This window comes from Lonchura striata, chromosome 3 (assembly GCF_050655825.1).
Source record: "Lonchura striata isolate lonStrDom1 chromosome 3, ASM5065582v1, whole genome shotgun sequence".
Classification (NCBI taxonomy): Eukaryota; Metazoa; Chordata; class Aves; order Passeriformes; family Estrildidae; genus Lonchura; species Lonchura striata.
Genome location: NC_140705.1, coordinates 36,662,133 through 36,674,587, shown reverse-complemented (window position 1 = coordinate 36,674,587; position 12,455 = coordinate 36,662,133). Strand labels below are relative to the sequence as shown.

At 41.7% G+C, this 12,455-nt stretch overlaps 1 protein-coding gene across 17 annotated transcripts in view; it reads left to right on the top strand.

The window, feature by feature from the left end:
* Positions 1–12,455, top strand: part of BACH2 (BACH transcriptional regulator 2) — a 186,324-nt gene that overhangs the window by 96,927 nt on the left and 76,942 nt on the right. For 14 of the 17 annotated variants that reach the window (XM_085576466.1, XM_085576462.1, XM_085576465.1 and 11 more), the window contains one exon: positions 6,060–6,210. The gene's annotated coding sequence lies outside the window, so the exon portion shown is untranslated. Of the gene's footprint in view, positions 1–2,096; positions 2,224–6,059; positions 6,211–12,455 lie in introns of all 17 variants that reach the window. The other 3 variants (XM_085576454.1, XM_085576453.1, XM_085576464.1) reach the window with 1 other exon arrangement.

Genomic DNA, 12,455 nt, shown 5'->3' with positions numbered 1-12,455 from the left:
TTCCCATCACCATTCTCCCTTTCTCTTTTTTATATTTTTAACAACCACTGAAGATCATCCACAAAACAATTTCATGTTTTTTGACTTCCCCTGCTTGGAGTGAGGGTGGAGACAGAGAAGATAAGAGGCAGCTCCTTTGTGGGAAATGCAGCATTTGCCCACTTTCAGCCCTATGACAGTTTGGGCAGGCAAGATGTGTACATCCATCAACGTGGGCTCCCTTGTCATAGCTTGGTGAGCAACTATTGCATCCAGGATTTATATGAGCTAAAGGATAATTTCCTCACTTCATGCTGTAATATGAGGGACCACCTGTAAGCTGGAGAAAAAACTATTTCTCCTGCCCTTATGTCGCACATGTATGTCCTCATTTGACAGGATGATGAAAATGAGACCACTGACTGAACTTTCTGAACTTGCAAATATATGGCTGGCTTCATCCTAAATCACCTTAAAATTAATTTGTGTGACACTGTAAGGCAGTTGGTTTTTTTTTCCTGAGTACAGAGGGAAAAAAGTGAGCCATGTTGAGCTGCTGCCATCTCTTCCCAGTTGCAGTTAGATGTAGTTATTTTTGTATTAGGCTTTGAGGAAAACCAGTAGAGACGCCAGATAAACCTTCCCAAAACAAACATTTGTGTTAATACTTAAATATTGTTCAACTCTCACAGCATTTACTTATCTGTTTCCCACATGCTGAACCTTATGGGAAGTTTTTGTGGTTGACTGTGGCATGTTCTTTTGTTCTGTATGTTAACTGTTTTCTCAATTTGCAATTTTTAAAAGAAATCAGCAGTAGAAGTCTGACTGTGATAATCATTAAACATGGGAACATCTTTTTGGCATGGCAGGGGTGTGTTTTTGTGAGTCATGTGTGTTGGGTCAGGAGTCTTGGAGCGTTAATCCAGTGTGCTGTGTCATTTCATGATGACCTGGGAAGCATTCTTATCTGAGACAACCAGCGCTGTCTAGTTCAGTGTCATCTTACAAACGTGGTAGATTAAGGGGCAGCAGTTTCATCCTCATCACTGAACCATCTCATTTTCTCCTCTTCACATGTGTGTTAACCATAATTTCCAGCCTTTAAGGGGAAATAAGCTAGGTATCTGAATTTTCATCAGATCTGACACAAAAGTATTAGGCTGTGGCTTTTGCTGTCTATTGGTTTTACTGCATAGGCCATAAATATTCAGCTCATGTCATCTGATAAGGTTGCTGGGGAGGGGGTTTTTCTCACATAATATATTAACTTTCCTTTCACACCTAGCCATTCTTTCATGAGTCATAACCCCAAGATAAAATATTTTCGATGGTGGCTTTAAGTCAAGTATATTCCACTGAGAAAATCATTCAGGTTTTACATAAAAAGATTTACAAGTTCCTGTAGCAGTACTCTTGAACTGCAAGGCTTATACCTTCTAACCCTGCCTGGTTGATGTGTCACAGACCTAACTGCAACCAGAAGATGAGGAAGGGTGGAAAATTCTCCCTGTGCACATTTCCCAGCTTCTCTGAAGGTTTTCTGTTTAAGCCTGGTTGGTTTTGTTAGGTGTAGCTGGTGAAAATCCAGTTTTCAGACTCTGGAGCGCTCGAGGGGAGCAGCAGCTGCCTTCCCATGCAGCCAGTCAGCCAGCAATGGTTGTCCTGAAGGGTCTCCTGGTGACTTCAGTCACAGTTTCTAGCTAGGGTGGTTCCTCACATAGTTTTGTCATTATCTGAGGGAATCACTCCATCTCATCTCCTCTGACTGTTGACACAGTTCACCCAGATAGGGATGCACTGCAGAGCTGGTCCTCTCAGCCCTGGGATGTGTGGGTGTCTCCCTGTTTGTCGTCCACACCTCCTTGGTTGTGTTGGTTTTCTGCGTCCCACCTCTGGACACTGGGAAAGAAGCTGCTGTGCCCTTCTGACTCCTGTTTGGCTGCCCCTGGTTAAACAGTGTATGTGGGAACAAGCAGGACTGATAGATGAGTATGTTCTTTCCCTTTGGAAGAACTACACAGGTTATTATGAGGAAATTAGGTGCACTGAGGGTGAATCAGACCATGTCTCTTTTGTGACATTGGTATCGATATCATCTTGGGTTTAATTTACAGATCTCAGGGAGAGATCATGCACTAGATGTCAGGAGCACTGCAAATGCCTTCTCAGCCTCAGGCGACCCTTCAAGCTACAAATGTTCCAATGAAGCTATTTCAACCAGAAAGAAATTACACACAAAACGTAAGGAAAACATGTTTGCTGATCTGTGATGGTATTGCAAGTAACAAAGCGGGATCCTTGACTTCAATTTGTGTAAGTAGCATCATTGCTACTTACATATTTGTGTCAGTAGCATCATTGCACTCCACCAGGTGAGGCACTGCTTCAGAAAACACCAGTTCTGTTTACATACCTGTGCTCACCTCTCCTGGCTCACGTGTGCTCAGCGTTTCTTAAATATTTTTTCCTTTTGTCCACACCCGAGAGAAGCTCACCAACCAGTCTACTTGTGTGGGTCATTTTACTTAGTCCTTATCTTACCCACCTATGCTGAACAATGGGATAAACAACCCACTGTGTATTTGTTGCATTTGTGTATTTCTTGCTTACTTCCCTCATAGCCCACCCAGCATCTCCAGTTTTCTTGAGCATGACTGCACAATTTTCTGTGTCTGAAACATCTTTCATGATAAGTGGAGTAATACCCAGCTACATTCATCATGCCTTTCTCAATTCACCTTTCTTGGATTGTTTGTTGCAAACAGAAGAACTTGCCAGTTTTCCTCCTTTTAAGCATTAAAGCCCTGTTAAAAACAAAACCTCTCCTTTGAACACTCTCTCTGGATAACAGAAATCCAAACTGGAAGGTGTTTTATTGAAGTAAATGGTTTTTCAACTTCATGCATTTTTCTGCCAGTTAAGAGTGTCTGGTGTGTCTTCCTTTACATTTGCATTCCTCAGTGCTAATTTCAGCTGCCAGGTGTTACTGGAAGCCATCAGAAAGGGGGAGAAAAGAGGTAACCTGCTTCAAAAATGTATGAGAGGTTGTTAAATAATGTAAGTTTTTTTAAAAATCAACCAGATTTACAAAGTCCAGTTGGAAGTATTGTTATTTTTCTGTATTTCTTTGCAAGCTATTAGGGCGGATGCTTCTTCTGAGAATAAATATAAGGCTTTCTTGCAAGCTCCAAGACTGCAGGAGCTAGTTTTTCAAGTTGGTGTAGGACAGTGATTTTGGCCTCTAATGACCCTGTTAACTGATGTCCCACATGTGCAGGTCTGTGCTGAGAGCTGAGACCTTGATGAGAGCAAGCCTTGGAGCAGAGAGTATATCTTACCCTGCCTAAGATCCAGCTCTTGCCAATGCTGTAAACCTGGCTGATCAGCCCATTAAACTGCTGAAGTTCCTCTTCAGTAGGTGCACCATTGGCTCTTAATATTAACTCAGTTTTAATGTATTCCTGTAAGTTTGCAGCTTTAGTAACAGCTTTGCCTTTAATAATTTGTCTGTTTCAGGAAAAGTCTTTTGTCAGATGGAAAGCATGAAGAAGCCCTCGTGCTGAGCATAAGCAGGGGTTAAGTTTCATTCTACCCTAAGCTGACCCCTGGGCAGAGAGATTCCTGCTTTAGTCCTTTAGATCATGTGTAAAACCTGATGCTGGCTGGATCATCCTGCATCGGGCAAGAATATCTGGGGAACATGGGGAGAGCTATGGAGTGAGACATTTGCAGAAGGGAATGAAATGTTTGGGATGCAGCCTCATGCTTTCTACAGCAGTGAACATCAATCAGACCTTCTCAGAAAAGCTTCAGTGGTGCTGAAAGTCTTTTTTTCCCCTCCCCACCCCCCAGGCCCCCTTTTTTTCTCTTGTTTCTCTATTCCCAACTGTTTATTCTCTTTTTCTTCTGATATGCTGTGGCGTGTGCAATATTTGCTCAGGAAACTAAGTTACCCTTGAAAACACAGAAAGACTAAAGGTTTTAGTCCTTTGGCCATTCAGTAAGCAACAGTTATTTTTGTTCTACCAGTGATTTATGACGGAACAGATTTAGAGTTTATATTTTTAGGTTTATAGGCAATTTAAATAATGTATATTTGTGACCATAAATATTTGGTACTCTTACAGTCTGTCAATGAATGTTATGCCCAATTGGAAAAAAACTGTATAAACTGAAGAGACACAAGCATTGTGTTCCTAGCACAGCCTCATAATTCTTTTCAAGTACCTAATTAGGTAACCCTTAAAGGTAGCAAGAGTTTGAGCATCTGTTGGTAAACCATCTTAGAAGGGTCCCATCCAGAGGAAATAACCTGCTTTCCATAAAGGAACCAATTTTCCACAAGACTTGGAGTAAAATGTAGTAGGACCACTGCTCAGGAAAGATTGAACATTTTTTACAAGAAGCAGCATACTTAGAAAAGTAACTATCAAATCTCTCTCATTTGCACTGAATTTTGGTTTTATTTTTCCCTCCACTTTTTTATGGAATCATAAACAGGAGTCATAAACATATTAGTCATAATAAATAGACATAGGCAGACATCTCTTGAGAAACCAGATTTTTTTACTCAAGAGTTAATTTTGCATGTTTTTAAAAAATAAGAGTAGATTTTTAAAAGATCTAAACTTTAGGGGTTTATTTTCCTCTTCCTCACCTCCCGCTTTATCTAGCTTTAGTTTGTGGTAATTCTGCAGACACAGACTTTGCAGTGATCCTGTGAAGACAGATACATGTCACTGCTTGTACTGCTGCTGTCCCCTTCTGTTCAAAAGAAAACCATCTTCCTTTCTACTCCCAGTTGCCAACTTCACTCAAGTAAATAGTAGTTAAGCATTCCAATGTTTTTTCCAGGAAAACAGTAAAGTGTTGGGCACTGGCAACTTGAAAACCTCAACTTGAGAACCCCTGTAGCTTAAAGCTAATTACTTCTCCTTCCACAAGTATTTCTTCCTCAACCACTTCAGAGTGTGATGGCTTCCTTGATAGATGGGGGAAGCCTTTTCCATAGTCTGGGATTGGGATTGTGCTCATTGTGGGATCTGGGCTGTGTGGTGATGCTGGGACTTGGCTGCTGGAAGTTTCAGCCCCCTCCCCAGCCCCCTGGCCCCAGGTCTGCTCTCACCAGCCTTCCCCATGCCAGAGTGCTCCCCTCCAGGGACTGAGCCCTGAGCCCCTTGCATGGAGGTGACAGCACAGTGAATTTTCTGTGGGCAGATGAACATTTCATTCTCTCTCCAGTTTTCTTTTGACATGGACTGGCATGACAGGTAGCTTTGCTTTAGGGTGGCTGCAGGGTTACAACACACATTGCATCAACACAGGGATGCCAAATTACACTGATGGTGTTTCTTCTCTGAAGCTCGCCGGAGTAAAGGAGAAACAAAGGAACAAATTTTGTGTTCCTAACCTGAATTCCTTGATAAAATCAATGCAAAGCTTTGACAAATGCCAGTATTAATTATTATTTAATGCCTACTAGATAAATTTGCTGGTTTTGTTATAACTCCTTTCTGATGTGATGTGCAGTTTCATAGAACCACAGGGTGATTTAGGTTGAGCTTTAAAGCTTATCTGATTCCAACCCATCTGCGATGAGCAGGGACAACTATCACTAGACCAGGTTGCTCAAAGCCCAATCCAACCTTGGCCTAGAACACTTCTAGGGGTGGAGCACCCACAGCTTCTCTGTGCAACCTGCTCCAGTGCCTCACCACCATCACAGTAAAGAATTCCTTAGTATGTATGCATAGCAATGCTCTTACCTGTCATGTGATCTGGTAGAATAATCACAGAAATGTTAGTTTATATGTTCAGTAATGCTTTTCAGGGGCCTCATACTATACGAATGAAAGGAAAACATGGTCTTTGTAGAAAAGTATCTACAGCTGAAAGCTTTGAGGAAGTGTGAAATGGACATAAAGTAATTGTCATGTTTGGCATAAAAATCTTCTATATTAAAGAAAAAAAGATGCCCCAACATGTTTTGTAGAATCAGAAAGAAAAAACAAAGAGGTGTTTGTAAAGATTCAGTGCTTGATTTTGTTTTTTTAATTCGTGCCTTTATTTTATTTTAGGTTGCTCCAGCTGAGTTGCCAGAACACTGCCCTAGAGAACTTTGGAGGGTCACTTCTTAATGGATTGCTGCAGCCTCTTCATTTCTCCATTGATCCTGTTCCCTGCATCGTGAGAACATTTTAGCCAGCACAGAACCTAGAAAAGTTACATGTAAGTCATGATTCCAATTCCTTTCTATTTAAAGAAAAAAACTAAAGAAGAAAGGGGAAAAAAAGATCTTGGGAAGGCAGGGTAGAGGAAGTAAATATCACACTTTAGAAAAACGCTATAAAAGCTGTAATTCAACTGCAAACATTAGGTGGTGAATAAATTGTTATTGAAGTAGTTACTTGCTTTTTTAACCTAAATAGTGATTGTCATTTTGACGGCTTTTTTTCTAAGTGTTCTGCTACTACGGTAAACCATAGTGAGAAGGACTTAAATGCGCTTTGTTTTTCTCTGCAACGGGCTGCGTGTGTGTACACTTACCTTGGTGTTCTCTGCCAAAGCTGTACATGCTCCACGTGAGTTTGGAGGCCATCATCTGCCCAACAGGACTGCAGGCACCCTTCTATTTCTCCCATGATAAAATCCATATGCTTCTCCTTTTGGGTTCCTGGAGTATTTCCCTTGGGGGACGCCTGGCACTGCTTCATCCTTCAGCCTCCTGCCCCAAAAGGCTCTGTAAGCATCAGAAGTATCTTCATTGCTACCTCCAGCTCCTTCCAGGTGGAATCCGTGCTCCACCTGACTGTAGGAGGGTAAAGAAAGCTGTGCATAGATCTACTAGGGACAGATTGAGGGGACTGCAGATCCCTTCCTAACTTCTCAGCCAGAGTAGTAGTCCCCTGTGCTAGTTGTGCTTTGATACTGCACCCAAGATGGGGAGCAGTTTATGACCTTGTGCACGTATTTCATCCCTGATCCCACGATGACTGAGTCTTCCTCTGAGACATGCCATAGCACAGCCTGGCATAGAATCAGTGGGGAGAAACTGGTTTGACCCTTGGCAGTTTGTCAGCAGTTCTAACCCTTGTTATGGTTTCTGAGGTAGAAGAAGCTTCTGGAGCACTACATGGATGGCATGGATTGTGATGGTCTGTGCTCTATGGAGGATGGGACACCCCAGAGCTGACAAGTTTGGGGAAAAGCTTGGGCACAACTTAATTTCATAAATTTTTAAAACAAAACCAAATCACTTTGTGGTTAAGAGGTTTTTATCTTTGGGATGCTGTTATAGAGCAGCTTGGCAAAAGGAGGTAATGCGAAATTGTGGTTCACAGTGTGGCACTGTGCACGTTACCAGCCTTGTTTGTTCACTGCAGGAACAAACACATACGATGCAGTTTAGTCAGAACAGGTCAGTGAAGCAGACCACACCTTGCTGGTCAGTTTTTCTTGAATGCTTCCTAATACCACTACTTCTAAAAAAAATAGTGCTTTGGAACCAAAACATTTACATTAGAAATATACCTTTATTTAAGTACTTTATTTGCTTATGTGACTTTAAAAGTTTTACTAAAAAAAAGTCTACTGCAAAAGGAGGATTGTGTTCTTTAATGTATATGGAAAATCAGTTTTTAAAGAGAGGAATTTTTTTTTCTGGTGTGATGAGTATCAGCAAAATAATGGTGAAGTCGTAGGCAGTGGAGAAAGTCTGAGTAGTTACAGAATTCACTGTCAAAGAGACCTTACAAGGTGTGAGTTTGATTTTGTTTTCCAAAAAAGGGAGAGTGTTGCTATTTCCTTGAGGGTCTGACATTCTCTGGTGCAGTTATTAATCAAATCCCCCTCAGCAGGAATCGTCTGACTACAGGAAAATTTTGGATCTGGCTTGAAATTTGTTTGTAGTGCTTGTCTTAGGGAAGAAGACTTGAAAATAAGAGTTGTAACAGCTAGGCAGGCAGAAAAAGCTTGTTTTTCATTAGTCCTACTTAGCACTATTCCCATGAGGTTTGGAAGCCTTATTCACAATTTTTTGCAAGCTTTTCTCATGATGTTTGAAAAGCTTATCATTAGGCATCTTGCAAATTCACTATTTAAAACACTTCTAGAGGAACTAACTTCAAAAATATCATCCTTGTTGGGAGACTTGAAAAAGCAGACAGAAATGAGAAAGAAAATACCTCTTCCCATGCAGAAATGCATGGGAAGTTTTGCAGACGTCTCATTTTCAAGGAACAAAATCAGGTCTGAGGACCAAATGAACTTGAAAATCAGTATGAGGATGTAAGAGCCATCATCAAATCTGTGTCTTTCCTTTTTTTTTTTCTTTCTTCTTTCTCTTTTAACTGTGGTTATGTGCTAGAGCTATGCATCATTTTTAAAACATGTTGTGTACTCTAGCTCCTAGAAAACTCATGCATCACCTCAGGCTGTTGGCTGGGGTTGCACCCGTTGTGTGTGCAGATCCACGCCGGCACAGGTAGACATGAGGGCAAGATGCCCGTTGCTTATTTGATTTCTCTGTTTCCCATTGTCTGTCTGTTTTTGATGACAGACTCTGCTTGCAACAATTACCTCGTTATAGCAATTTCCATAGAAAGGAGCAGACTTTCACTTGTTAATTAGCCCTACGGGAAAGAGCAGTTGCACAAGGTTGACCCAGCTGTAACAACCATATTCTGGTTGCTTTTCCCAGGGTGCAGTGGGATAAATAAGTATGCCTTTCCCCCCTTCCATTTATTATTTTGTTTCTATAATACTACTAGGGTGCTGATGGATAAAATCTCTATAGAAATAGTACTTACTGATGTGTGAGTTCAAAGCAAAATGCCCTTGCTTGTTCTGACAGAGCATATTGCAAACCCCTGTTATGCTGCATGTGCCAAGGTAAAGAAAAACCCATTTCTCCAGGTTCTCTGGGAATTAATCCTGGGCAGGTTAGACTGAGTGTATTGTAATATGGGAGTACAGCAGTCAGAGAGAAGCTGTGCTCTCTGCTGAGAGGCTCTTTGCATTTGTTATCCCAGACAGTCATGGATGAGAGAGAATGTACAGAGCTGTGTCTTGGAGCAGCTGCTGGGGCACGGCTGCTGGCATCCCAGTGGAGACAGGTGACTATTCCTAGCAGTGTCCATACTCTCACATTTCTCATTTCGTTTTAGCCTTGTGTGTTTTTCTTTAAAAGCAGCAAAAATAACATCCTAATCAATGTCCTTCTGCATCTCATAAAAAGACCAGGTTGGTACTGCATATCCAATGTTGTGAATTCAGCAAGGCCCTATAAAGGATAAAAAAATAAGGCAGCCTGAAACTCAGAAAGTTCTGTCCAGAAATTTCACATTTGCTAGGTATGAGTTCTTCAGAGTATTTAAAAAAAATTTAGAAAGATTTCTTGAAATCTGTGCTATGCCCATCTCTAGGCAGATGTAAATAATGTAAAATTTTAAATATGCAGATATTGGTGGTTAAATGTCTGTCACCCGCCTACCACCACAACCTGGGAAAAATGTAATCTTTTTAAATCTGTAAAGGTCAGATAACTTGACAGAATTCATAACAAAAAGCAGATTTATGAAGGCAAAATTGTATCACTTTGGACACTGACTTACCAAACACCCCTAACCATCAGTAGCAAACCCTCAAGTGCCAAGACCATACCTGAGGACATTGACAGGTTAATCTTACTGGATGAGAGATGTGGCCATGTCTGCATTTCATGATTTTTCCTATACATTTTCCTGTTGTTGTGCTGTTTTCATAGGGGCGAAGGCACTTTCTTACCCATTTTATGGTACTGGTGTACCAGGACTCTGTACCTAGGGCCACCAGTGTGTGGAGTGTCTCCTGCCTCGGGGACCTTCATAATCTCTCATGGCATCTGGTCCACTGACCACTGCTAGCAACTCTATGTCAGTCCCTTGATGTGATCAGATGCTTCTCAACACTTCAGTACGGAGGTCAGTGCCTCCATACCTCAGCCAGGCTGGTGGCCAGGGACAGCTTTCAATACAAACACATCTGTTGACTGAATATCACTTTATTTCTATGTGCAGACGTGTCTGTATATATAAAAATGAAACATATATATTTATAAAAGTTTATCTATGTTTATGAAACATATATATTTATATAATATATATATTTATATATTATAAAAGTTTTATTTATATGTAAGTATATGATTTTAAAAATTAAAAAATGTATCTAGACAAATGTATGTCCTGAAAAGTGCTGGTGTGGCTTCAGGCAGGGCCCCTGCACATGCACACGTGTGTGGATGGCGAGCCAGTGTCCTTTCCTGGAGGTTTCTGCCCCAGCTCCCGGTGTTGGAGGCATCCCCATCCAGGCCCACACGGTGACTGCGGGCTGTGTGGCTGGGTGGAACTCTTCTCGTGTTTAGCTGTGAACAGCAGCAGAGGACTGGGAATTTGTCGCAGTGTAGCGTGCCATCTGAACCCTGATTACTCTGACACTCTCGCCTTGCTGCCATTGACCACAGGTTTGTTTGTTCGTCACCCCAGCGGTGCCACGGGTTGCGTGGGTGCGCAGCATCATTGATCTGTTTACTCGCCATTTCCCCTGCGGCTGCCGTGTTGTGGCAAGGACTTTTATTTTTTACTGTGGCAGGTGACAGCATGGGGCTCTGTGTGTGTGTGTATGTGTGTGTGTGTGTGTGTGTCAGCTCAAGGGACTGAGTCACAGCCCTCCCTCCGCCCAAGGCCAGCACACTTCCCCTTTCCCGGTGGAGTGAGATGCCAGCCCATCTCCACAGGTCATCTTACCAGCCTGTACATTGCATTTTTTTGGTTTTTTGCAGAAAGGCCTGAGAGAAGGTGGCAGCAAGACCAACTTTCTCTGTAACCCAAACCAGTGAAAAGTAAAATCCATCTCACCACATCAGTTTTGTTTTCACTGCTGGCTCAACCTCTCCTCTCCCTCTGGCAGAGCCCTGCACAGTCATTCAGTGCCCAGCTTGGGGGTGGTGTGGTTGTTAGCTCAGTGGTGTATGACCCATTTATTTTCATAACACTTAGATACCCGCGCTTCTGCGGCGTTCAGCACACAGGTCCTGCGACCTAAATGCTTGGCAGAAAAGTGCACACCTGATTCCAGCGGCGTGCGTGGAGAGCAGCCAGCTCTGCCTTTGCCTTGTCAGGAGCTGCAGGAAGGTGGTGTGCTTTTGGGTCTAGCAGGAAATTGATGAGCGAGGTCAGGTAAAGGTACATTTTTCTGGAGCCAGCACTTTGTCTTCGATCATTTAGTTAAGTATTGATTGCTAGCTGGTAGGACATGTTTCCTGTTACGATGTACAAAGAGTTGAGACATAAAAGCATTGTATTGGATTGTTTTCTTGCTATAATAACCTGCACTTTCCACGACAGCAAGATGATTAATGGCGCGAAATTGTTCACTCTCAACATCTCCAGACATGGCATCACCCTCTTGTGAGTCTGGTCATAAGATGGACTTTTTTCCTTTATTTCTTTTTTACTCAGTTAGTTGAATTTGTTTTCAGATGATAATTAGGTTTATGCTGTGTTACTTTCTGTAAATGGAAAGAATCAGGTATAGGGCACACAAGAGAGTAAACTGGCATCGCAGCAGACCTGAGAGTTTTAGGTATAAAATTAAACAGTAATTTGCAAAGTGACTTCAAGTAAAGTGGATTTAAACACAATGAAATCATCCTTGACAGCAATTTGTTTGAAGTTCTTCTACTGTTATGAGTGTAAAGGGATTTTTTTTTTTTAATTGCCAGTTTCTGGGTAGAGTATTCAGCATAATTTCTCACAGGTAAGTGAAGCATTAACTCCTTGTACCTCAGGAGTTTGGGCAGTGGGGGAAGAAACTGAGAGTTAACGGGAAGCACCTTCTCTACTTCATCATTTGAAAATCAGTCAGTGGTCAACTAACTTAGAGAAGGACTTTACCAGGGACACTGGTACTAGGAAAAATGTATGAAAATCCAGCAGAATCCTGGACATTAGATAGGCACAGCATGTGAAAAGTTGTCTTCAATGTTTCACAGAAAATAAATGGCACTCTAGATATAAATTGGAAAAAAAAGTAACAGCAACTAGCTAGTTTGCATTCCTTGTTCAGATGAGCCATGAGTTTTAGGGCTTTTACATTTATATACTTTTACTGTAGGTGTTGGAAGTGTGGGTGGCCACGAAAAAGCAGTGGTTACAATAAGATTTTCCATTTATTGCCCTTTGTGTACAACTAAAAATAAGATTCAAATGCTTCAGCATTTGTGGAGCAAGCATAATATTTCTCTGAGCTCTGATGACTGGCTTGCCTGCAGCTTCAGCTCTGTCTGGTGGGTGAGTCCTAGGTTTTAATACTTGTAAATGGGTCTGTGTTGGAAGGAGAGTCAGACCTTACTTGTGGTGTGGTCTGGCTGTATTAATTCATCAACTTCTTACTGGAAAAAAAAGTAGTTAGGCTTAGTACATAAGTTAAAGGTG